The 23,887-nt window shown below is 44.7% G+C and overlaps 1 protein-coding gene across 11 annotated transcripts in view; it reads left to right on the top strand.

Annotated features, from left to right (window-relative positions):
• The window catches only part of ZBTB38 (zinc finger and BTB domain containing 38), a 143,804-nt gene that overhangs the window by 101,705 nt on the left and 18,212 nt on the right, over positions 1–23,887 (top strand). Inside the window, exon 8 of one of the 11 annotated variants that reach the window (XM_042903784.1) lies at positions 22,113–22,204. The exons of the other annotated variants lie outside the window; for them this stretch is intronic. The gene's annotated coding sequence lies outside the window, so the exon portion shown is untranslated. The remainder of the gene's footprint in view (positions 1–22,112; positions 22,205–23,887) is intronic. 11 annotated transcript variants of the gene reach the window in all.

Below are 23,887 nucleotides of genomic sequence, written 5' to 3'. Positions count from 1 at the left end.
AGCCATTGTATTAGAACCTCAGAATAACCTGGCATGATGGAAAGTGGGGCAAAGAAGCTTAGTAGGGAAGCTGATGAGATTTTCACACCCTGAGGTCTGATTCCAAAGTCCAGCATCTCTCAGGGGTAGGGAACCCCCTGTTGTTGTCCCCAGCCATATACAGAGAGTATGAAATAGATCCGTGTTTCTGATATTAGCTCGAAGACTTAGAGACCCTTGTCCTTGATATTATTGTAACCTCAGAATTTTTTACAAGAAGCAAGTAGAGCAAAGCTTACATGCAAACTTGAAATTGTTCAATAAATATTACCTATGTGCCAGGTGTCAGATTAGGACCCCACACTTGTGGCACCTCCCTGTCTCCCTCACCCCTGTCTCCCTCACCCCTGTCTCCCTCACCCCTGTCTCCCTCACCCCTGTCTCCCTCACCCCTGTCTCCCTCACCCCTGTCTCCCTCACCTATCCTTGTCTACTATCCATGTGCTGCTGCAAGCTTTCTTTTTAAAGTGAAAACACCAGTGGATTTCTACACTGATAAGATCCATCAATTTGTGTCTTTTTATAGCTGTTACTGTCCCTGTGCAGGGCTGAATGTTCCCAGAGTCACTGTGCCAGTTGAACGTTTAGAACAGTTCCTAGGGGGATTGCCCAGAGGTGCTCAGCAAGTGTTTGTTGATTATCCTCTGAGGCCCTGAAGCCTAAGGTGGGGAGAGGGAAGGAGCCCAGAGCCCTGCATAGGGAGGTTGGGGGAGACAAAAAACACCATGACGTGAGAGACCAGACCAACCAGGAGGCCTAGGACTTGTCTCCGTGACCCACTGAGCCACCTTGGGAAGGAAAGTTGTAGAGCTTTGCTGGCTTGGTTTCCACATCTGTAACCATAGAAGGTTTGGCTCAGTGATTATTGAGGTTCCTTCTAGCTCTAAGATGCAGTAAATCTGTTCCCTCTCCAGCAGAAAAACAGAGGTGCTGGGACAAGCGGGTGGAAAGGGGAGGCAAGAGTTAACTCCGTGTTTAAGGTCTTCCAGGGATCCTGATTTCAGAGTTCCATCTGACTGTCCTCATAGACAGACTAGTACCAGCCAGAGTTTGGGTTCTGCTTTTACCCTCTACACTTTTGAGGCAAGTGTATGAATTTAAGGGTGGGAGATTGTTTGGGAGAAAATTAAGATTCTTACAAAAAGACAGAGCCTGGCTAGGAATCAAGAGATGATAAAATAGGAGGTAGGGAATCATGGTTTTCAAATTTCTTCGCTAGAAAGAACCTCAGAAATGAAATAGCCCAACCTCCTCACATTCTAGATAAAGATATAGGAGTCCAGGGAAGTGCTAGGACTTAACTCAAGATCACACAGCTAGTAGCAAGCTGGGAACAGAACCCAGTGACCAGTGCCCAGTCCAGTATGTTCTCTGCAGAAACAGGTGGGTCCTGTCTTAAGGCAGGTTATAAGGAGAGCAGAAGATGGCAATATGCAAGCAAAACGTAAAGAGAGGCTGAACCTGTTCTGTTGGAGAGCGGACCATAATGCCTGTTGGCCTTGTAGTACACAGTAGGACACCATGATGCAAAACTTCCATCCTGTTGACCAGTGGACTCTTGTCAATTAAAGTAGTCGAGAAATTTTCTTTTTAAACTGGGAGAGGCAGAAGGTGGTTTCCTTTTTTTTTTTTTTTAAGTAGTTTTTATGCCCAGTGTGAAGCCCAACACAAGGCTTGAACTCATGACCCTGAGCTGAGATCAAGAGTTGGCCACTTAACCAACTGAGCCACCCAGGTGCCCCGGTTTCCTTTTTTTAAAGCGTTTTTTTCTCTCTTACTCCAGTGTAAATTACTACGCTATAAAATAATTTAATTTTGATGGGAATTAAATATTTTCTGAATGAATATGAAGAGGAAGACCCAGCTTTCACTGGCCATTTCAATGCCTGTGTTTTGCTGACTCCTTTTGCTGGCTGCTTTTATACGTGTGTTTATCCTATGCTGCGTTTTCATGAGAAACCAGTGGCTATTTAAATCCTAGAGGAGCATCCTGAGGTTATTTCAGCAATCCATGAAGGCAGGCTTTGTGTAAGGTGAGATAGATGGGAGCTGTCACTTCCTGCTTCGTGAGTTGGATATTGTTTCCAGGCCCCGTTTTGTCTGTGTTATTTTTCCTGTTCATGTGTTAGAACAACTTCTGATTATTTGTAGAGTTGTTTACAATTAGATAATAAGACCACCAATTCAGTAAAGACAAAGCAGAATTTCTTATCTTGCCAGGCAAGAGACCCAAACTTGTATGCATTTTCACGTAGGCATAGAGATTTCTGATTAACTCTGATAGAACATTGATTCACTTCTAGACCAAAGTGAGGACTTCCTTTTTTTTTTAATTAAAAAAAATTTTTTTATTGTTTATTTTTGAGACAGAGAGAGACAGAGCATGGGAGGCAGGGGAAGGGCAGACACACACACACACACACACACACACACACACACACACACACACACAAACTGAAGCAGGCTCCAGGCTCTGAGCTGTCAGCCCGGAGCCCAACTGGGGGCTCAAACTCACGAGCCATGAGATCATGACCTGGGCCGAAGTCGGATGCTTGACCGACTGAGCCACCCAGATGCCCCCAGGATTTCCTTTTTTAAAAATCTACTCAGCATTCTGGTCTGTCCCTGCCTATACCTGTTTATTCTGGTCTTGTAGTTCCTGACATGAGCTCAAAGAGCAAGTCTTCTCAAGGTCCCAGTGCTGTCTTTATGCTCATGGCTGGAAGCAGCTAGGACTGTCTCACAGCAGCCAGAGTTATACCTGCTTCCTGGGTGCCCGCTGCAGAACCATATTTTCTGCCCTGTGTTCTCCCCTTACCTTGGACTGATGTGAGTTCCACCTTTGCTTTAATGGGAGGACCACCTTGAGTAAGCAGAAGGCACTAGGATAGATGGAAACAGCAGTGAGGTGGCAAAGAAATGAAGCCCTGAATGGGGTTTTACTCAGACGTTAGAGAACTGGCCTACCCTGAGTGCTGTAAATAGGGTTAAAAAAAGAACGTGACCTTTGAAATTTTTCCTGTCAAGGTCTAGCAATTCTGGAGTTTCTGTAGCCAGTATACACTGTAAGTTGACTTTTTGCACCGAAGCACCGTTAATTACCCGGGAAACACATCTTTTCTTAAACGAGTATACGCTACAGAGTGAGTCTCTTACCCTGTTTTGTTGTGTATTTAATATTCTTGATACTTGGTTTTGGTTTTGACATTTTCAGGAAATCACTCAAGAGCTTTTTGCCACATTTGAATCATCATCTATTTTAAGACTTTCTTTTCTATTTATTGTTACGAGTTTCTGATAAGATGATTTGCGCGTCTTTCTATTTTAGGAAATCCTTTTTGAGGCCTTTTTTTTTTTTTTAAATGAAGTTTAAGTAGGAGTCTTACCTCTAATCCTAGTAGCTACCTTACATTAAAAATGACCTATTTCCTCGCCCCATGAGGTTCCCTTGCTTAGGGAGGATAAAAAAAAAGTCGGGTGATTAGTCATTGTGGCGTTCCACAAACAAATCCTTTGGAGGCCATGATTTATGTTACTGATCGGGGAAAAAAAGGTTATATCTGTCTCTAGACAATTACTGTCGTGAAAGTTAAGTGCCGTATATTCCCAGAAGGTCCCCCGAGTGTCCTGTTTGTTGTGTTCAGGTTTCCGAACCCGGTGGCCATTTTCTGTGAGTTTGAATCCCTGTGTGAAGCCCCTCCCACTGTGGAGTCTATGAGCATTTTGTTTTCTAAAATGAAAGCACAAGCAGAAACTCGAGCTGTTCTGCAGAACAGCCTGTTCTTCAGATTTTTTTAAATCAGTATATTCAAAAGCATAGTTTTTTAAACAGCCTATTGTGGGTTTTTATCTGCAGCAGGTTTGGGTTTGTTTGGAGGAGTTTACTATTTTTTTTAGTGTAGAGAGCTTATTTATCGCTGTAACTGCTCTCTGTTTCCCCCCAGATACTTTCAGTCAAACAGGTGAGCAAGGGGGGAGGGAACTATTTTGATACCTGACTACGGCCAGAAACCTTCATTCAGTTTCGAGTTAGTTTCTTTCGGTGTGAGATTGGCAAAACCTCACTGGAACTCTCAGTCCCTTTGATATTCCTTCCTCCTCCTGCCTTTTCCACCCACCAGTTTTCCCCAGGCAATTTCTTTTGTCTCAGCCGCTGTGTGTCCATTTGTGTGACCAGCCAGAGTTTTTGTAGCATTTTCACGGTACAGAAGCTCTTGTGCCTCCAGTTGTACGCCAGACCTACGGACAGGCTTGCTTGACAGCTCTCCCAGTCACCTGTATCTCCTGGACCCAGGGAGGAGGTGACTGTTTCACAATCCTGTGCCACCTCGGGGATCTATGCTGCCATGCCTGGCCTCGCTCCAGAGATTGCAGTGTTTCCAGTGGTGGCTTCAGACTAGAAAAATGGGAGGTGGAAGAGAAGTCAAGGAAAACACAGGAGGAGGAAACGTGTGTGCAAGGAAAGTACGTACATGGATTCGAATATATGAGAGCTCGGGTCCATGAAAATGATCCCTGTGCATTGGCATTTCACCAGGGGGGAACATGCTGTGGACTGCGGACTGTGTGTTGACAGTGGGGAGCAAGCGTGGCGGAACAGGGAAGAAGCTCAGCAGCTTTTCTCCAGGAGGTCCCCATGGTGTCAGAGACCAAAAGGATCAGCTCTGCACCCCCACCCCTATGCCCAGGGTCTCTGGAGCAGAATTTGCTTCCTTGGGTTGATCACCATTGTTCTGTTGAGCACTTTGCAAAAATTCCCCGGAGCCACTTGTGATCTTGGTAGATACGCGTTATTGTGTGGATCCCACTGTTTGAAGCCCAGACTGCCAGGTTGTCCAGGCTGCATTTCTGTGTCTAGCTTTTGGAATTGTTATTTGTGTGATACAGTGGTGAAGCACGGTGTCATTCAGAATACTCTGACCCAGGAAGGAACTACTGGTAAAAGCCTGTGCATTCTCAGCAATTATTGCTTCCCTCACTATATCATCTGCTAACGATGAATATGGAATCTCTTTTGGAAAGGAAAGCAGGGTGCCTCCAGGAGTATGAATCTGATTTTGAGGAGCTAGAGTTGACCTTGTGGTTGACGTGACTTTTGAAGCAAAGTGAAGAGTTTGATATCTGCCACTCTGCCCCCTAGGATTCATATATTAAGAAACTTTCGGGGCACCTGGGTGGCTCAGTCGGTTGAGCGTCCGACTTCGGCTCAGGTCACGATCTCGCAGTCTGTGAGTTCGAGCCCCGCGTCGGGCTCTGGGCTGATGGCTCAGAGCCTGGAGCCTGTTTCGGATTCTGTGTCTCCCTCTCTCTCTGCCCCTCCCCTGTTCATGCTCTGTCTCTCTCTGTCCCAAAAATAAAATAAACGTTAAAAAAAAATTTAAAAAAAAAAAAAAGAAAGAAACTTTCCACTTGGGCATGAACAAACTGGAGGGATCCTGAAGAAATATTGTGTGACCCAAATACACTCCATGTTAAGGCTTCTCACCACCTATCCTTCATTAAGATGGAATACTTCAGTAGTTTTGGAAGCTTGGATACTGATACCTCACCATATAATTTTTAGGAGGGCATTGAATCACAGTGCAGAGATGGAAACGTTATAGGCAGAATAAAACTTTTAAGTGATTTCTACTTAGGTTATTATAGATTAGGGTCTAAAGTTCAGATACATATGGGGGCAAGAAGATAATATGAACGTTCAATGTGGGCTGGGTATAAGAAGATAGAATAGTGAAATTGGGGCAAACTGGAGGCTCGAAAATTTTTTTAAGTACTGGAGGGCCAAATGAAACATATCGACAGGCTGAATTCAGCCTCCGGACTGCTTGCCTGCCAATTATAGAGCCACACCATCTGACTCAGGCCACCAACCTGGATTTCCTCAGTGGCAGCCTGCCCAGTCTTTTCTTGCAGAGCATTGGGACTGAAGTTCTTTAAGACCCATCCCAAGGAAAGGTCATGGCCATTGAGCCTTCTCCATGTCACAGCAAATAAGGGAACCACTTTGAATATAAACGGTGTCTGGTCTCATACTGGCAAAGCCATTTGTCAGTAGAATCAGCAGCAAAACACAACATGTATGTCCAAGGACATCTGGGGGACATCTTGAGAGGCATCAGACATAGCAGCCTTGATTAAGCTGCCCAGTGCTCACTGTGCCCATCCCAGGATAGAACAGGAAGAACCCACCAAAAGCAGCCACTCCCTGTTCAGGCATGTTCCTCCTGAGGCGGCTGAATGAAGCCAAGACTGCAGAGGCTAACCTGGCTGGCATCAGGCCATGGGGTGACAGTGAGGGACAGCAGGCATTTCATGAAATAGTCTCTAGCATTGACTTGCTTAGCCCAAAGATGCTTTCTGAAATATCAAGCATTTAGCTACTGCCTAGCTAGTCCCAGACTGGGACACTGTGAGAATTGGCCTCTCTCTGTAGACACTTGATTGACCTTCTGCACATCCTGGAATTTAAAATGCCTTGCCTTTTTTATAAATATCTTTTAACCACTCCTGTTTTCCTTAGCTCTCTCGGTGCAGAGTGAATCATAATGTCTGTAAAGCACTTAGCACAGGGCCTAGCATGTAGAAAGTGCTCAGTAAATATTAGCTCTTCCTGTCATTGGCATCATTGTCATCACCATTATAACTATTATAATTTCACCAGCAGGTAAAGGAACTTAGTTTCCTTAAACCTGAAATCCAGTTGTACACCTCAGCCATCTCCACCCTGACATAAATGAAGATGGACCACATACATGTGACCCACTGTATCTGAAAATGCACTTGACAAGATGCCCAGCTGACTCATGCACATGAATGTTTGGGGAACACTGCTCTAGATGCTGTGGTAAAGCAGAGACAGACTTGTGTAGAGATTGGTCCTTGTGGGTGTGCTAGCTAGAAGATGCTTTCGGATAGTCTTAGAGGGTAGGGACATCTTGGGGGATGTACCTGTTGCATTATACTGTAAGGATGTGTGATGGGGTGGTTTTGACCACACCAGGAATCTGATTCTGAAGGCTAGTGTTCCTGAGCCATGACTTTAACCTCAGCCTAGCATGTGGTTCCTTTCCACCTGCCCCACGCCCCACTGACCTTCTGGCCAGGCAAACCATGTTGCCAAGAAAGGAAATTCCTATGTTAAGAGGCCAGAAAACCTTTACGTGTCAGGGAACCGACACAAGCAATTATGGTGTAGGACTTTAGTGGTGGAACATGTATCAGTGTAAAAATGAGGAGGGATGTGGTCTCAGTAAAGGTGCGGGGACCCCGGGAGGCATGAGAAGGAAGGTGTAACTGAACCTTGTTTAATGTTGGTGACTGAGAGTTTTGCCTGCTCCTAAGGAAACATTTGGAAAGATAGAAGTAACCAATCCTGTGCTGCCTCGGTGACTTGTCTGGACTGAAAGCTACTAGAGTGGTGAGGACAAAGTGGCCACAGTATCTGAGATAATGAAGCCTAACTTCATATCAAATTAATTTAGTCTAGAAAGTGAATTAATGAAAAGTCTTTTCAGCCCTTCAAAGCTTTCACTTGTATTTTGAGGGAACCATGGTCTAGCATTTGTTAATTTATGATTGTGGTGATTTTTTCCAGTCTGCATAGTACTTTCAGATGGCTTTGTGCGCTGCACTCTTAGCAGCCCGGGGTCCCTTGGGCAGCGTAAGACTTGGAAGTGTAGCTGCTGATTTTAGTCCCTGAAATAGTTCTCTCTCTCCCTCTTTCTTCCTCTTCTTCCTGCTACTGTCAGGGAACTTAGCTTGGAGTTCTGGATCTCAGTCCCCTCTCCCATTTATCCAGATGGGTTTTTGCCATGGGGTCAGTAGTAGGTTGAACGGTGGCCGCCAAAAGAGGTGTTCGTATCCCGATGCTGTGCATATGACCTTATTTGGAAAAAGGGTCTTTGCAGATGTAGGTTAGTTAAGGATGTTGAGATGAGTTCATTCTGAATTGTGGGGTGGGCCCTAAATCCAATGACAACTGGCCTTATAAGAAACACACAGAGGAGCAACCCATAAAGAAAAGTCCATGTGAAGACATAGGCAGAGATTAGAGTGACACAGCCACAAGCCAGAGAATGCCTAGAGCCATCAGAAGCTGGGAAAGGCAAGGAAGGATTGTCCCCTAGCATCTTCAGAAAGAACACGGCCCTGCTGATACCTTGAGTGCAAACTCCAGCCTCCAGAACTGTGAGAGAAGAAATTTCTGTCGTAAGCCACCGAGTTGGTGGTAACTTGTTAACAGCATTATTAGGAAACTGATGCAGTGTCCAGTCCTAGTCTTGATTCAGAAATGCCTGGGAACTTGTGAAAAATGCCTCTCTGGGGCTTTACCCCCTGACCATTCTGATTCTGTCAGTCTGGAGTGGCACTAAGAAACTAAAGTTTTAATGAGGGCCTCCAGGTGATCCTGATACATCCATTACCCCTCAGGAGTGGTATTCCTCAGGCTCCTTCTGTTCATCCACTTTACTTTCCTTGGGCAGTATCCCTGCTCATGTCTGCGACCACCTCCTCCATGCCTGCCAGTGCACTGCACATCTGAATCTTCAGGCCGGCTTGCTTTCAACAGCAGAGTCTGTTTTGGAAGCCTGTTGACTGAGAGCATCACCTGCGTATTCCGCAGGCTCCTCAGGGAGCACAGACTTTATTATCCTCCTCCCAAACCAGCTCTTTGATCAGGTTCCCTACCTGCCAGTGGCACATCGAGGCAATGGTATCGGGGTGTAAACCCTTCCCTCTCTCTTTCCTCTCATTTCCGGTGAGTTGATTCTTCCACCCAAATAGCTGTCAGATCTTTCTCTCCTCTTCCCCACCTTCCCTTTGCCTTCTTTCTACACTCCCTGTAGACATCCTTCTTACCAAATGATTTCCAGAATGATCTGCCTGCAAATTTGTCAAATGATTCTCACTTAAAATCTTTTAAATGATTCACGATTGTCCAGGCTGCACATTAGAATCATCTGGAGGGGCGCCTAGATGGCTCAGTCACTTAAGCACCTGACTCTTGATTATGGCTCAGGTCACGATCTCACAGTTTGTGAGTTTGAGCCCCATGTGGGCTCTGCGCTGACAGTATGGAGACTGCTTGGGATTTTCTCCCTCTCTGTGACCACCCCCCACTTGCTCGCTCTCTGTCTCTCTGAAAATAAATAAATAAATGTAAAAAAATCTCAGTAGTCAGTATTCACCCAAGACCAAACAAACCAGAATCTCGAGTTGGAGCCTGCTTGTTGGTTTTTTATCCAGTTCCTGTGGGTGACTCCAATATGCTAGGCTGGAGGATAAAATCCAAAGTCTTGGTAACATTCAGAACTCTTGACACCTGGGTCCCTGCCAGTCTGTCCCTCTCTGTCTCCATCAGGCCCTGTCCACACCCTGTGTGGCAGCCATTCCCCACCTCTTCGCCATTCCCCAAATCTATCATTCTATCTCATGCCTCCTTGCCTTCGCTCAGACCTCTGCCTGGAGATAGAATGCCTTTTTCTCTTTTCGATTTCAAAGAAATGCTCTGCATCTTTCAGGACTCCATTCCACCTCTCTTTCCCTGACTCTCCTTCCCCCAACTGTTTAAGCCTGCCTCCTTCGGAGTCCTGGGCACACTCACTCGAGTGTGATCATCACGGAGGAGCTGTTTGTGTGCATGCCTGTCTCTTCATTAGACTGTGGGCTCCAGGTGGTTGCTGAATGAGGGAAGAAATAAAGGATTAAACAAAGCTAAGGGGTTGAAATAGTGTTTCTGCTTCTCTGAATTATTGGGCCCATGCTGCCTTACACCTCATCAGACACCTGTTAAGAAAACAAAGGTCTACTTGGTTTTAATGACCGTAATGAAGTTTTAGTAGAAGTAGAAATAGTAGTATGTAATACCATTAATTGAACACTTCCTAGCTAGGTTCTCTATAGTCGTTACTTCGTTTAACTGACCCAATAATCATCTCAGGTATCATTCCCATTTTACAGAACGAATTAAACAAAATGTTGTGCCATCACATAATGCAAGGTGGCAGAGAATACAAAGTGGAATGCAGACATGGTCACCTGGTTGGCAGGTGTTAATGGTTTGTAGGCCGGTCAGGAAAAACTGGATCTGTTGGTCAAATGGCTACTGATATATAATCTTTTGAATGGCATATTCACATTTGACACTGAATTTGGCACACACACACAAAAACACAGCCATTAAACATAATACTCAAAAGATGAGATGGTGATTCATATTTATTAATAGCATTTGGAATCACGTAAATACAGTCTTCCTTTTAAGTATGCTAGAAGGAGTTTGTGACCCACAGTCACAAGATCAGGGTCAAAAACCCAACCTGGCCAATTACATGATATGTGGTGTTAGGATTTGGCTTAATTTTTCTGAGCCTCGGTGTCTTCATCTTTGAAATGGAAATAGTATTTCACAGCCCAGAGTGGTATTGTGAGAAAGAAAATGAAATGGTACGTATGAAAGTGATCTGTAAATGGCCTAAGGCTAAGCAGGAGTAAAGCTGAGTGTTCTTGTCCTTCTTCTGCATTTGGGTCCAGAAGATTGGCCTTTAGAAAAGTGTCAGGATGGAGAAGGTGGTGTCCTGCTGGGTCAGTGAATATGGGCACCGAGGCAGTTCGTTGCAGGTTGTCTGATTTCCTGGTGGGGCAGGGTATCAGGAGGCTGGGTTGTGAGCCCCAGAAAACCAAATGGCACGAGCTAGTTAGGGAGGATGTGGGAATGAGGAAGAGTGGTTAGAAAATTAGAGTCTTCCGCTTACTGAAACAACAGAGCTGAGAGAATGTAACTGGTCAGGGTTTTGCATTGGTTCACCTGTAACTGAGGACCAGCCCAGGGATCATGGATCGACTCCAGGGAGCTGGTTCTTTTGAGTAAAAGGTTTTTTTTCTGCAGCTCAGAAGTTTTCTGGATCTCAGCACAAGAGCTCACTTACCCTGAGGTCTCAGTGTCTTGATTCCAAACATATTAAGGCATTAACACAGACGGAGATGTTCTTCACAGGGCCACTTCCTCATAGTGTAGATTCAACCTGCTTCCTCACCAAAAATGAAATCAAGGCTTTATCTGTTTTATCCTGATAGGTTGAAAAATATTTTCCAAGTCCCAGTCTTGAAATATGATGGGCGGTGGGGGGAGAGGCTAGAAGAATGACCACATTCTGCCACTCGAGGTGAGCATAGAAAACAGCCCTGCCTTTTTTGTCACAGACATCACCATCCTAAACTTACCTGTAAATTTCAGGAGGATTAATCTGTGTAACATGTTTTTAAAACATCAGTAGATCCATTTTAAGTTAGAATTTACATTCTAAAATATCCCAGCACACTGGAGATGATGAATAAAATGAATATGATTAAATTTAATCAGAATAAATGGGTGTGTTTGAGCTTTGGTTAAAAAACTCAGCCTTGGAAGTTTGGAAGCTGAGAAAGAAGAAGAAAACAAGGGAAGAAAGGAGAACTTCATGCCAGAAAAAAAGAAGCATGTGTGTATCCTAAATAAAATCAATTATTTGCTCCCTATTTGCCCTTGCTGAGTGCTCAGGTACTCTCACTGAATCCTCCTAACACCCTGTGTGGTTTTAGGGAGGTCAGGTCCTTTCTGTGGTCCTGCTGTTAGTAAGCAGGTCCCAGCATCTGCCATTTGAGTGTGATATAATGAAGCACATGGAATCGGAAGTCCAGAAACCAGTTTTGGTCACACCATGAGATCTTAGACTTCTCCATGCCTCAGTTTACTTGCATCCAAAATGAGAGGATTGGACCACATCCAATGCTCTTTGTCTATTAAACCCTCTTCACAGTGGACTAGTAGAGGAATTTGAAATGTTTAGCCCAGGAAGGGGGGACATGCTAAATAAACCTTCAAAGGGCTCTTGTAGGGCCGAGGCCACCATTGAGGGCCCCTTCTTTGGTCCTGGTGAGGACTGCCCCTCCAAGGAGGAAATTCCTGCACTGGGCAGGGCGGTACCCACCCTTTATCTGAAGACTCCCTACATTTGTGGCAAATTGAGAACGAGTTAGAGTGCAAACTCCATTAAGAAGCTGGCTCTCTTTGTTACCTAAAACACTCAATATCTATTTCTTTTGGAGCAATGCGTACTCATCTGCCCATTGAGAGAAAGACTGAGGGGACAGGATTACCAGCTACCCAGGACACTGACCATTTCTCTGTGTGGACTCAGCACCATCTTGTGGACACAGCGCTCTGGACTGGGGATGGGCTGTGGTCATCAAATGTAAAAGAACCTCAAAACACAACCCGGAAAAGGCTGCTGCCAAGGCAAAAGTCTGTCTAAAGGATCATGTTTGTAACAGGGCTGTCTAATCTCGGAGCTAGGAACTGCCTTAGGAAATTTACTTTTATGACCATAACCCTGTTATTAAGCCCGTGAAACCTGGAAGAGCAGCGTGGGCAGGCTCAGTGACAGTAGCCAGACCTTCCCAGGAGTTGTGTTTACTAGGAAGCTCCTCAGTGCAGAGACCTCCTTGGGAGGGAGCCCCAGGCTCTTTCCTCCATGGTCTCCCTTCCCCATATCCTGCATCCGGCCCCACCCCTTCTGGTACAGAGCACCCTCTGCCCTGCCTCCTCTCTTCCTTGCTGGTGTTGATTGCCACTCCGGGCATGACTTCTTTATTGTGCTTAAAGGCCCCCTTCCCAGTGAGGTGAGGATGCAACAGAAGGGAGCTGTGAAGAGAACAGAGCACTCAGGTTGTAAAATGCTTTGCCTTCCCTCCGTCTGCTAACACTGGTGGGGCTGGCCATGTGGATGTTTTTGCCATTTCTGTGTGTGAAAAAACGGAGTAATGATCTAATCTGGGGCTAAGATGATAGTCTGAGGGCACTCTTGCTCAGCATCTTTACCCACAGTGAGAAGAGCAATGTGTGGACCCAAAGAAGCCACTGGCCTCTTCTCTGCTTATTCTTCACAGTAGGGTTGTGGCGGGTGTTATCTTCAATGGGCATATAGAACACCCCCCCCCCCCCAAAAAAAACAATAGTCACTAATTTTCTATTTGTTAATACAGTTACTGATTTTATTTATCATAAACATCATGATGCATGTACTTTTTCTTTAAAAGTAGGCATTGGTTCTATCAGTTACATTACTGTACCTACATTAACATATTCTTGCAAGACTTTGATACAGGAACTGTTACTGTTATTACCCACATAGTCCCTTATTTTGCTAAATATTTGTTATTGCATTTACCTTCCATGACTGTTTTGTAGCTAACTCCTTTTCTTCTGGGGTCAGCCTGGCTCCTGACTGCCCAGCCTGTCAGAACTAGTCTTTTTCTCAGACTCACTGGAAGCCCTTGAAGCCTGAAACTCTCTAGGCCATTCATCTTTCCACTTCAGCTTCAGAGAAACCCCTGATTCCAACCTTTCAAGCAGCAAGCATTAAATTGGTTGTTATTATCAAAATGAGATGGGCTAAAGAAAAGAGTTGTAGGTATTGATTTCTGGAATTTTCATGGAAAATTAGAGTGAAAAGAGCAATAGAATGAAATGCACTTTATGTGTAAGTTGCCCTATTGTATCCATTTTGTAGATTAAAAAAAAACAGGTCTGGAGGTGTTAATTAACTTGTCCAAGTTCATACAGCTAGTAAGCGGCAGAACTGGAATTTAAACCCAGGAGTGTATAAGCAGAGACCCTGCTTTAACCTCTAAGGATGAAGATGTAACTATACAGAGAAAAGACAGCCCAATGGAACAGGAGAAGGAGAGTTTGCGACTACTGACTACATCTGACAGTTGTCAAAAATTTTCCTCCAGGGTTTCAGTGGAAGCTTGAACCAGATCCAAATAAGCACATAAACATGTTAAACCCCAGACTGAACCCAAAATAAAAAAAAAATTTTAATGAACAAACCACAATCTAATGAATCCATTAAACTGAGACATAAACTAAAAAAATTCTAAAATCAGAAAACCAAAATATTCTCTAAAATAAGTCCTACCAAACTGACATGTTACTAGGTTCCTAGTTTAAAGTAAGAGGGAGGTCCCAGGACATGGCCTTGCAAAAGTCCCATGGTATGAGAGGAAAGGAGCAAACGTGGTCTGCTAGGAGTCTGTCTACAGGTAGAGGTGGAGCAGCAGAACAGAGGTGGAAGAATGTTGCTCTCCAGAGCAGCCTCATCACCGAGTAAGCTGACAGACAGCACCCTAACTTTGCCTTGTAGAGCGCAATTTGAGTGATCTGACTTAAGGGGACAAGGACAGATCATGGAAATTTGTGATTTAGGTGTTTGTCTTAAACATTAAACATTCTGGTCTCCTTCCTATTAAGCTTTTTACCAGAATTGCTAGTAAATAGCTAACTTGAATGATTTTTTTAATTTAAATTTTTAATACCTTTTTTCCACGTGCTGAGAAGAATGCTAACAAACGATGCAACTAAAGAAAGAAAAGAATTTAAGATGGTACTTGTAACTAAATGCCCACCTCTGAGCTAAGGCTCAGATGTAACTGCTGTCTGCATTAGGGAAGAATGATTAGTTGATGAGCCCCTCTGGGGTATTAAGTACTGTGAGGGGTGATGGGGACCTCTGGACACACAGTGAAATAGAACATATGTCCCTGCCATTGAGGAATTTCACATTCCTTATATTTGGGGCCTGGGGCCAAGGCTTGCAATATTTGTTCCTACTGACATTTGCAACTAATTATTAATTGGTAATAGTAATATTAATAATAGCTCATGGTTATTAGCAAGCTTGATTTTGTTCCAGACATTACACAAAGCACTTTCTAGGTATTATCATTTAATCCTCATGTTAACCCTGATAGATTCTATTTTAAAAAAAAATTTTTAATGTTTATTTTTGAAAGAGAGACAGAGCATGAGCCGAGGAGGGCCACAGAGAGAGGGAGACACAGAGTCCAAAGCAGGCTCCAGGCCCTGAGCTGTCAGCACAGAGCCTGACGCAGGGCTTGAACCCACGAACTGTGAGATCATGACCTGAGCCGAAGTCGGACACTTAACCGACTGGGCCACCCAGGCACCCTGATAGATTCTATTTTTAGCTCCATTTTGCAGATGAAGAGGCTGAGGTGCAAAGAGCTTAAGAAGCGTGCCCAAGGTCACAGCCAGAATGTGACGGAGCCAGGTCCACCTGACACCAAAGTTTAAGCTCTCTGCCACTATCCCAGATTGGACGTGATCTCCCTCATCCTGAATTATCCTTAGGGAGAGCCTTGTTTCATGAACGGATTGATACAGGGCTTTGGGGTCTCTCAGTTCTCCTGGTTCAGGAGCTCTGATCTCCTCATTCACCCTTTCAATACCTACTTCTTATGGTAGCCCTGTGTTGCACTCAGTTACTGGTGAGTGGTAAGCATTTGATAAATATTACCTTGAAATAGAAGTGGATCAAAAAAATAACAATTGTGGGGCACCTGACTGGGTCAGTTGGTAGAGCATGCAACTCTTGATGTCGGGGTTGTAAGTTCGAGACCCACATTGGATATAGAGGTTACTTAAAAATAAAATCTTTTTTTAAGTAGGCCTCATGCCCGGTGTGGAGCCCAACACAGGGCTTGAATTCATGATCCTGAGATCAAGACCTGAGCTGAGATCGAGAGTTGGACGCTTAACTGACTGAGTCACCCAGGTGCCCCATAAAAATAAAATATTTTAAAAAATAATATTTATGAGTGCCATATATTACTTTGAAGTTTACTTTTTTTTTTTTTTTTAGGAACACAAATTAAAAATAGAATGTTATGGAAAATTCTGAATTTCCCCAAAATGTTCACCCCAGAGCCACCTGGTGGTCCATATGGTATCTTTATGCATTTTAAAGAAACAGCCCCGTCCGTATGGCAGGAGGATGCAGCCCTCCCCAGTGTACCTGCCTGGCCAAGCAGAGCATGAGCTGGCTCTCAGCCTCCCCTTCTTGACAGCATATCACAGGGCATAGCCTGTCCCCCTGCATTTGGCAGCCCTGCTCAAGTCCAGTTGAAAGTTTGCCAGGCACTCACACACGGGTAGGTAGGCTGCGGTCGTGAGCCTAGGAGCCTTTGGTACCAAGAACTTATTCTTTATTTCTTGGTGCTTCTGAGCCTGAAATGGATAGTCTAGTCTTTGAGTTCTACTGCTGAGTCTGAATCCCAGCTGTGCCGCTCACTAGTGAAATGACCCCAGTCAAGTGACACAGCCTCTCAGAATCCTCAGTTTTCTCATTTGCAAAATCAGGTTGCTGTGAACTTAATCGGGATGGTGTGTACACAGTGGGTAGAATGGTACTGGGCACGTGGATGTGCCCGTCAGGTGCTGAGGGCACAGCATATGGCTGGCATAGGAGGTGAACTTCCTCCTGTCAGATGAGCAGGTCTTGTTGGGGACGTTGATGCACTTGTAGTGGGATGTCAGTGTGACACTACACCAGCCCTGAGGAAGGCTGCCCAGAGGGGCTCTCGAAAGAGCAGGGGACAGCAGCATAGTTAGAAGTCATGGGCCAGTGCATGTGCACAACGTAGCTCAGTAACTTTTTTATTCTACACCCACATGTTAACCACTTTGAAGTTTTAGTATTTTTTTTAAGTTATTTTAAAAGTTTGTTTCCAGCTTAGCTTAAGCACTCAAGAGACAAAAGCCAAATCCCTGGAGTTTAAACTATTTAAGAACAAAATTCATCTGAGTAAATTTTAAAGATTTTATTGACTTTATTCCATAGTTTGTGAATTGAGCAGCATCCAATCTAGCAGATAAAAAAAAAGGAGCGCCAAAGCGCTATGCAAGGCAAGAGATTTTATAGGCAGATGGGAGCAGAATACGGAAGTTACACTAGGCAAAGAGGCAGATTGGTTATTGCAAGGTTAGTCTCCATATAGCGGACGGCAGGGCCTTATTAGCAGGGTACTTAATGCTGATAAAAGTTGATTCGTGATTGACTGGTTTAAGATTCCATTTCTGGAAGAGGTAAAACTAAGTTAAGTTTCAGTTTGGTGACATGGGGCTTAGCTTAGCATAAGGAATTCCATTTTGGGCCTGTTGTCTATAACAGAACAAAGCATATCAGGGCATAAAGGGTTGCTCTTCTCCCTTTTTTTGAGCCAAAGCAGTAATAGTAAGCCATTTCTCAGTGTTTTGAAGCTGCGTTTCAGCGTTTTAACTTGTTTGGGCAGTGACAACTTTGTGGGCAATAGATAGATGGCCCTGGCTTGTCTTATCCGGCTCAGGTTTAGGCTAGCAGTGTTGATCTGGGGTGTGTGTGTGTGTGTGTGTGTGTGTGTGTGTTTCCTTATACCATGTCAAAACAGCCTTCTTGGCTTTTTTTATGTTCAACAAACATACTCACCCCTTTTAGCATAGGTGACAAATAGCAGGGCGGTTTCTGTTGACCTAATGCTGGATCCAGAAAGCTTGGTAACAGTGCCCGGTATAGTGGGCTTTAGAAAGCTTAATGTTTGGGTACTTTTTGTTTTTGCATTCATTCAGTAAAGGTTTGTTAGCACCTGTTCTGTGCCAAGTACAGTGCCAGGAGCTAACGATACTGGTAGACAGTCTTAGCTCTCATAGAATTTATACTTTTGTGGTAAAGGCACACATTTGTCATTGTTTAATTACACTCGTAACGAATGCTATGAAAGAAAAGTATGTTGAGAATAGATAACAGATGAACCTAATTGAGGGGGAAAGGATTGTTGGATAGAGATAAAAGAGGACTACTGCCTGGGCTGGAAGGGCATTCTAGGATGCAGAAGCAAGACCCTGAAGTGACAAGTTCCTAGGCATATTGAATGAACAGAAAGAAGGCTGATGCATGTTAGAGTGGCAGGAAATGCGGTTAAGTCGCAGAGGACTTTATAAGCCTTGGTAAAGATATTGGAATTTGGGGGAACCTGGGGGGCTCAGTGGGTTAAGCATCTGACTTTGGCCCAGGTCATGATCTCATGGTTTGTGGGTTCCAGCCCCACATCGGGCTCTGTGCTGACAGCTTGGAGCCTGGAGCCTGCTTCGGATTCTGTCTCCCTGTCTCTCTGCCCCTCCCCCACTCATACTCTGTCTCTAAAAAATAAATAAACATTAAAAATTAAAAAAAAAAATACTGGAATTTGGATTTAGGGTTTTAATGAGCCTCACTGACCACCTCTCAGTTCTGTGTTTGTGGGGGGACTCTCCCATCTGTCATGGGGAAAGCTCACACCCAAAGTGACCCTCCCCTGGAGATTCTCTTTTGCTAGTGCTCCCCTGATGCTTCATACTCATTGCTCTCATGCTGTACCCTGACTGATAGGTCTCTAGCATGAGCTTCATGATCCCTGAGACTGCATCATGCCCAGTCCTCTAATGAGCGGGTAAATCTAAATACTCATTGGGGAGGGGAAGCAAATGAAAATTCATTTTCCTGATACATACATACACTTCAGAGTAACAAATCCTGGCTGTGCAAATCCTTGGTCTTTGTCTTCTGAGTCCTTGGACTGAATTGGACTGAATAGACTTTTAGAAAGCAACTTCTTTTAATACTGAGATTTTAAGTTGGCCACACGTGGGTATAAAGCCTTGGTGTTGAGTGTTTAGCAAATTCTGGGCTGTGGAGCAGGCACCATGACTGACTGTGTTACGTGTTCAGGTGGCACCTAGAGAATGCCTACTGCAGCACCACTGTTTGCCCGACCAGCATGCAGAGTCCCAGGCCGGGGCCCATTACATGTAGCAATGCTCAGGTTGCCCTGGTGACTGCTGCCCATGGCAAGGGGTCTGCTTGCCTTAACTCCGATCCTCAGCTGCCCTTCTTGGCTACCACTCTTGACAGATTCTGCTTCATGACAGGCAGCATTTCTTTGTTACTTTTTTTTTTTTTAAAGCTTATTTATTTTGAGAGAAAGAGTGCACAGGAGAGGCAGAGAGAGAAGGAGAGAGAGAATCTCAAGCAGGCTCCACACTGTCCATGCAGAGCCCAACGTGGGGCTCAAACTCACAAAATGTGAGATCAAGACCTGAGCCCAAACCAGGAGTCAGATGCTTAACCGACTGAGCCACCCAGGTGCCCCTCTTAGTTACTTCCTGGTGTGTGATCTAGGCTGGCTGCCCCCAGTGGTTCTAGCTCTTGAATCTTGGCCTGGGTCTCTTCCTGCTATGGGCTTCCACAGTAGTGATCCCATACAGTACGCCTGCTGTTTGGACTCGGTGCAGGGCAGTTTTATGCTGCTCTGTCTTCACTCCTGCTGTGTGTGCACACGCATGTGAGGTGGCAGTAGAGCGCGGGGGACTGAGCACCGTGCTGCCATCAGAAGTGACAGCCCTTCTGTAAGCACGGTACTGATCTGGGCTCAGTTTCCACTTGATACCGTGGGCACGATAATATCAGCTTCCATATACTGAGCACAAACTCTGTTTGTTAATTCACTTAACCCTGTGAGTATATAGTAATATCTCCACTTTACTTTCCCACTGCCCGGGATGCTGAAGGGGATTAAAAGAATTAATATTTGGGGTGCCTGGGTGGCTCAATCAGTTAAGTGTCTGACTTCAGCTCAGGTCATGATCTTTTGGCTTGTGGGTTCGGGCCCTGCATCGGGCTCTGTACTGACAGCTCAGAGCCTGGAGCTGCTTGGATTCTGTGTCTCCCTCTCTCTCTCTGCCCCTCCCACCCTCCTCAAAAATAAATAAAATGTGGAAAAAAAAAAAAGAATTAATATGTGAAGTGCTTCGCAACCTGAAATACATCAGATAAAAGCAATTTTATTCTAAATTGATTAGGGAAATTCAAACAGATGGGCATTGTATTTGGCAGTATTTGTGGTGCCTACCCATATCTAATGCTGATTTAGAAACATGTATCTATTTACAGTGCGGATTGTTTATTCAGTAAGTGAGTATTTACTGAGGGCCTACTATGTGTCAGGCACTTTTCTAGGTGCTTACGATACATCAGTGTAGAATATCGAAGTTTACTGCCCTTGTGGCACTTCAATTCTAGCAGGCAGATGGACAGTAAGAAGTAAAGGGGTAAATTGCGTAGTATATTGGAATGTCATGGGTACTGTGGAAAAAATAAAAGCAGAGCAGGGTACAGGGCATCGGGAATGCAGGGGAGGGGGGGCAGGTTGCTCTCTCAATCAAGGGGAGCCTCGTTCATGTTTTTTATGCCTAGCCATTTCATGTAGTCATTCAGCAGATGTTTCCTGACCACCTACCATGTGCTGCATTCTGTAGACATAGCAGTGAACAGGACTCACAAGGTCCTTTCTGTCCCGGAGCTTACCTTCTGGTGGGCAGAGCAGACAATGCACAAGCAGGCAAACGCATGTGATAATTGCAGGATGAGGTAGGCGGTATGAAGGAAAACCGGGCATTATGAGGGCAAGTGAAAGCAGAATCAGACAGAGACTTGGGATGATCCCCCCGGATGACACTTGAGCTGGGCCTGAAGCATGAGAGTGAGCCAGCCCTGGGCAGTACTGGGATCAGTGTGTTTAAAAGCCCTCGAGGCTGGAAGACACCTGGCAGGTGGAGTAAGCAAAAGGAGGCCTATGTAGTGAGCACAGAGAGTGGGGTGGAGGGGAGCAGGCAGGTCTGGAGAGAGCAGCCGGGACCTGTGGACGATACCGGGCCTTGCAGGCCACAGTGAAGCTTCTGGATTTTGTGCTGATGTCTGGAGAACACCGCCAAAGGGTTTTAAGCAGGGGTGGACTTGATCTCATTTGTGTTTATAAAAGACCATCCCGTGTACTGTGTGAAGCATGGACTGCATAAGCAGTCCTCTCCAAACCACCAGCTAAGCAGGACATGGTCAGTTCTCAAGCTGATTCCAGCCCACACTCACAGAACCAACCCCACCGTGGGCCGAGTGCTGCTCTTCATGCTGTGTGTGTGTGCTGTGTGCTTGCTCCTTCCTGCCCAGTTTCTGGCTCCTCCAGAAAGAACCAGTGTAAGCTGGGATTCCTTGTCATTCAGTAGTCCTGAGAAACCTGGGGGACAGAGGGAGCAGGGGGTGGAGAGGGAGGGTGCCAGGGGAGCTGGGTTTAGATGGTTTAACACCAAAGCAGCAGTTAGTGTTCAGTCCATCTTAGTTCTTGTGACCAGCTGGAGGGTGATTGTTGTTCAGTAGCCAAAAATTTCTGACAGTTCTTCCTTGTGTCCTTCCCAAGAGGAAGCAGTCACCTGAGAGGAATAGGGCCATTAAATCAGTTGGCCCTTCAGGCTTCCAAAATATTGGTATTTGGTTTTTTGAGACCAACTCTTTATGATAAGCTCACCTGGAAATGAGAAGTCCCAGAGGACAGGAACCCTGTTCTGGTCTTTTTGGTAACTTGGTTCCTGCAGCATTCATATTTAAAATGCCTCCTGCATTAGGGACGCTGAGTGTCAGTGGAATTTGGTTGAGATCAGGAACAAACACAGCACCGGAGGGCTTAGAGGTACACTCTCTAAGCAAGCAGATATCCGGGCATGCATGATCCTGAGGTGAACCCAAGGTACATGGACTACCCTGAAATACTGTTGTGTTTCAAAAAGGAAAAAGAAGCCAAGGACCTTTTCCCCCTTTCATCTTTCCAAACAAGCAACTTGAAATATTTAACTGAGCACGTTGCATCATTCATGAATCTGATAATGCTCGTTCTTACAATCCATATGCACGCAACTACAAGTCTAGAGACCAGATGTTTACCTTTTCAAAAGAATATATTCAGGTAAGGTTGTTCAAGCCAGCCTTTCTCTGTTGAATACACCCTGGAAGCTTCCTGATGTTAGCCTTTCGAACGGCCTGAATTTCAGTTGAAAAAGCAAACTTTCCTCACCTCACCATGCTTTCTTGAATCTGATAGTTTAAGTGCGTTAAAGTCTGATAAATGCAGCTCTTCTCTACCCCTTTGGACTGCATTTAGAAGAGAAATCAAGAGGATTTTCCTTTTCCTAGACATAGCCGAACTCTATAAAGGGCTTCTGTTTTGTAATCTGTTTTTGAGATCCGATGCGTGTGTTTCTAACACCTTGTCATGTGAGGGTGTGACGTAGTCACCCAACAGGACTGTGAGAAAACGTACTGCAGGGATGTGTGTGGGGTGGTGGACCGGACTCACTGAAGCTGTGTCCTTTGTCGGAACACTCTCTGCAGGGACTAGCAGACCCGTGCGGTAGTTTTCACTTCGACATGGGCCCCTCACTGCCCCAAAATGGACTGTGCATTTGACTTTTGCAGAATTCCAGGTCAGTATCCTAATACAGTGTGTTCTTTTTTTAGTTGGGTTTTATTTCTAAGTTTCTTTTTATAGAAGGAGCTGTGCAGTAGAGAGAAGCAAAAGTTGCTCTGTTGATTCAGTTTTGTTGTTCTGTACGTTAGGAATTGGGTGGTGGCCAGCGGCTGCAGGAGGGCCTTGGGCCTTCTCCTCTGATCAGAAGATTTAGAAAAATGGGCCTCAGTCTGGCCCCAGAGAGTAGCCTTACTCGACGTTGCATTGCTTCACTCTTTGTCATGTCTTAAAGATTTACTAATAAAAGTACACCAAATTTTATTAACAAGCCCTGTAAAGTGCTAATAATAGATGTGTTATTGATTAATGAAGAGGTTTTCCAAGATTTTTTTGTACCATGAGAGTTAAAATTTATATGGAAACTCTCATTTTATGTTTTTTGATTTCTGCATATTTCAGTAAAGTTGCCTTGACTAGTTGAGGAGGGAAGATTTAATTAAGCTGGAGGGGCGCCTGGGTGGCTCAGTCAGTTAAGCATCTGATTTCAGCTCAGGTCATGCTCTCACAGTTCGTGGGTTTGAGCCCCATGTCTGGCTCCGTGCTGACATCTCACAGCCTGGAGCCTGCTTCAGATTCTGTTTCCCTCTCTCTCTGCTTCTCCCCCACTTGTGCTTACTTGTGCTCGCACTCTGTCTCTCTCTCAAAATAAAAAAGACATTTAAAAATATAATAAACTGGAAATAGAGAGTATTAGTTGGTCAGATCATTGCTAAGGATTGTTTCCCTTTTTAAAAAAAATTGTTAATGTGTATTTTTGAGAGAGAAAGTGTGAGCAAGGGAGGGACAGAGAGAGAGAGGGGACAGAGGATCCAAAGCGGCTCTGTGCTGACAGCAGACAGCCCAATATGGGGCATGACCTGAGCCAAAGTCAGACACTCAGCCAACTGAGCCACCCAGGTACTCTTCCCCTTTTTTAAAGTTCAGTTGTAGAATGAGTGAATCAGTGCCTAAAAGCAGTCTCCAGAATCTAATGGGGTGGGGGCTAATTCAATAGATGAATGGTTAGAATTGTTATGAGCACACAAAATTCTGTGAGCAGGCTAACCTTTGAGATTTGGAAGGCAAGAATGCGAGCAGTGCTAGATTGTGCAAACATAAGATGGGCCACAGCCCTGCAAATCAAGGAACAGTTGTCACCTGAGCACCTATAGTGCGGAAGTCCTGTTTGGCCCCCTGGTTTTTCAGCCATGCTCAGACTCCAGAGGTTTTAGTAATGACTTCAAGCTTGGGAAATTCATGACAGCTATAGAATGTGTGTCTCTGTGACTGTGGGTATGTCAGTCTGTGTTTCTGTATCCCTCGGTCTCCTTCTCCTGGGGATTTCTGCTTGTATTTTACCACATTCTCATTCACTTTGTCTCTCATTCTTTTAAGCCTGTATCTGATTTCTCTTATTGAGTAAAATAATTTTTAGAGAACAATCATTTTGAACATCTTCTTATAGGTTAGAGTAGCATTTCTCAAATGTTTTGGTCCCAAGACCTCCTTACACTCTTAGAAATCATTGAAGACCCAAAGAGCTTTTGTTTATCTGAGTTAAATATCTATCAGTATTTGCCATATTCAATATTTAAAAGGAAATTAAAAACAACAACAACAACAACAACAATTAACTCGGGACACCTGGGTGGCTCAGTCA

This window comes from Panthera leo, chromosome C2, assembly GCF_018350215.1.
Source record: "Panthera leo isolate Ple1 chromosome C2, P.leo_Ple1_pat1.1, whole genome shotgun sequence".
Classification (NCBI taxonomy): domain Eukaryota; kingdom Metazoa; phylum Chordata; class Mammalia; order Carnivora; family Felidae; genus Panthera; species Panthera leo.
The sequence above is the reverse complement of the archived record's forward strand: the minus strand, read 5'-3'. Positions and strand labels throughout refer to the sequence as shown.